Genomic DNA, 3181 nt, shown 5'->3' with positions numbered 1-3181 from the left:
TAGGCCACAAAGGTGGACAAGTGACCTAGATCAATCAGAGTATCCCTGATTCATGCCACACCACAGTGACACATACAGAAATGGACCCAAGACCCCAGCTGTGCCACAGTCCTCTCAGGACAATTTCCAGCCACCCCATGTTGAAGCAGGTTGTTGGTCTTATCTGTAGCCAAAATAGAATTTCAGAAAAAGTAAGGTTTTTTTCCCTTCTATGATTCATAATTTGTCCTCCATTTACAATAAAATATAGGGTGTTTCTCCACAATTTGAAAAATCAGCAGAATTGTTTATGTTGTTAGATTCTAAGGGAATATTTTCTGCCTCATCCAGAGAGTGAAAGAAATAATAGGTTTCTACTCGATAGAGCTAAAAATAAAACAGCGTAGGCATTTATCCCTAATGATTATTTGTCATGATGTGAGAACTAAACTGAAAGAATTCCGAAGCAACATCTGCTCATTGTGAGACATATTTTTCTCTCACTAGCCATTTTACAGATGTCTCTGGATAGGTGGTAGAACTGAACTTTCTGTGATTCGCAATCGTCATTTTTTTTCCTCTCTTAACAAAGTAGTGTTAGAATATCAGTAAGTTCTACCTAAGGAATTTGAATGCCAGTAGTCAATAGATTTAACATTGTGAACTGTATAGATGTATTCCACTCGCAAGCAGACTTGAAACAGACATAGAAATAATTAACACCCTGTGCTGTTGTAGACAAGGCAAGGCAATGCCTGTTTGTGTCATACGGGAAGTCACAAAGTCCCCAATGCGTGGTCAGGGAGAGAGACGTCGTCTGGTAATGCGCAACATGTAAGTTGTTCTTTTCGTCAAAAAAAAAAAAAGAAAAACCTAGAATGGGAAATAAAATGTACACAAAGAGAAAGAAGCCATTTCTAGCCCCAAGTATAGTCCTTTTGCGGGATGCTTTGTCTGGGAATTGATCTTTGTTTCACCTGGTTTTGCAGGAATTACCAAGAGTGTACTGGAGTTGATATTGGTTACTTGCACCTTTTGGACAAGCAGGTACCGCATACTCAGTGTTCTTAGCATAGTTGGGGGTGGTTTGAAGGGTAAGAAGGTATTGAAAGTCCCGTGACAGGACCATTGCTCCAATCAGGTGATATCAACAGCAGCAGGGAGTCTTGTGGGGATTTGAGGTCCTGGGGAGCTTATATTTTTTGCTCTGTGTCCTCTTACTTCATGCAATACTTTCTTGTATTCTTTTATTTCCAGTAAAGTAACTTGTTTTCTGTACATGTCCATTGTTCTCTCCATCAGTCGCTTCAGTATTATCTTTGTGACAACAATCTAGTAGGTGAGTAATGCCATAACAAGACATTTGGTGGCAAGAAGCACTTTAGAAATGTGTGAGCTTTTCTTAGTCTCAATAATTGTATAGATGCATGCTACAGACATTAGGAACAGTAATAGAAATGGCATAGAGATATATTAAAAGACTCCATGATTGTTGTTGAAAGAGGGGCAGACTATGGAGAATTTAGTAAAGAAGGCTGCTGCCAGGAAGTGACTATACTGACATTGAGCATGGGACATGAACCAACTCAGGCCATTGGGGAATGATCAATGATAAAAAAGAATCTAGGCTACATCAAGTGATAATTTCACCAAATCTGGGTAAAATTATCACCAAGATCTGGGTGATAAGTTCTTTATTGGATTTCACTGATTCCCAGATGCATAGTTTTTCATACTTTAACATTTCTGAAAATTGGATGTGTCTTACAAATGATGGCATGTCATCTTTAATTGGTAGTTATTTTTATTATTTTTTAAAAATTTATTGTGGTTTAGGTAAAAGTTTACAGAGCAAATTAGTTTCTCATTAAGAAGTTTATACACAAATTGTTTTCCATTTACACCCCGGCTTCCCTGTGTCCATTAATCCAGTTTTCCTGTCCCTTCCTGCCTTCTTGTCTTTGCTTTTGGGCAGTGTTGTCCATTTGTTGTTGTATACTTGATTGAACTAAGGAACACGTTCCTCACGTGTGTTATTGTTTGTTTTATAGGCCTATCTAATCTTTGGCAGAAAGGTGGTCTTCGGGAGTGGCTTCAGTTCCCCGTTAGCAGAGTGTCCAGAGGCCATAGTCTTAGGGGTTCCTCTAGTCTCTGTAAGACCAATAAGTCTTTTTTTTTGTGTGTGTGTGAATTGGAATTTTGTTCTACATTTTTCTTCTACTCTGTCTGGAACCCTCTATTGTGATTCCTCCCAGAGAGGTTGGTGGTGGCACCATCTAGCTTTTCTAGGCTCAGGCTGGTGGATGCTGTGGTTCATGTGATCCATTATTCCTCTTGATTAATATTTTCCTCGAGTCTTTGGTTTTCTTCATTCTCCTTTGCTCAGGATGGGATGGGACCAATATATGTATCTTAGATGGTTACTCGTAAGCTTTTAAGACCCCAGACTCTACCCACCAAAGTAGGATGTAGGATTTCTTTGTGAACTGTGTTATACCGATTGACCTAGATGTCCCCCGAGACTATGGTCCCCGCCCTCAGTCCTAGTAACTTGGTCCCTCAAGGTGTTTGGATATGTCTAGGAAGCTACTATGACTTTGCCTTGGTCAAACTGTGCTGACTTTCCCTATATTGTGTGTTGTCTTTCCTTTCATCAAAGTTACCACTTGTCTACTATCTAGCTAGTGATTTCCTCTCCCCATCTCTCCCCTCCCTTGTAACCATCAAAGTTTTTTTTTTCTTTGTGTAAATCTTTTCCTGGGTTTTTATAATAGTGGTCTCATACAATATTTGTCCTTTTGTAATTGACTTATTTTGCTCAGCATAATGCTCTCCAGATTCATCCATGTTGTGAGATATTTCGAAGATTCATCATTGTTCTTTATTGTTGTGTAGTATTCCATTATGTTTATGTACCATAATTTGTTATCCATTCATCTGTTGATGGGCGCTTAGGTTGTGTCCATCTTTTTGCTATCGTGAATAATGCTGCAGTGAACATGGATGTGCATATGTCTATTCGTGTAAAGACTCTTATTTCTCTAGGATATATTCCTAGGAGTGGGATTGCTGGATTGTATGGTATTTATATTTCTAGCTTTTTAAGGAGACAGCATATCGTTTTCCATAGTGGTTGTACCATTTTACATTCCCACCAGCAGTGCATAAGAGTTCCAATCTCTCCGCAGCCTCTTCAACATTT

This window comes from Trichechus manatus, unplaced genomic scaffold (genome assembly GCF_000243295.1).
Source record: "Trichechus manatus latirostris isolate Lorelei unplaced genomic scaffold, TriManLat1.0 scaffold00242, whole genome shotgun sequence".
In the NCBI taxonomy this organism is placed as follows: Eukaryota; Metazoa; Chordata; class Mammalia; order Sirenia; family Trichechidae; genus Trichechus; species Trichechus manatus.
The sequence above is the reverse complement of the archived record's forward strand: the minus strand, read 5'-3'. Positions refer to the sequence as shown.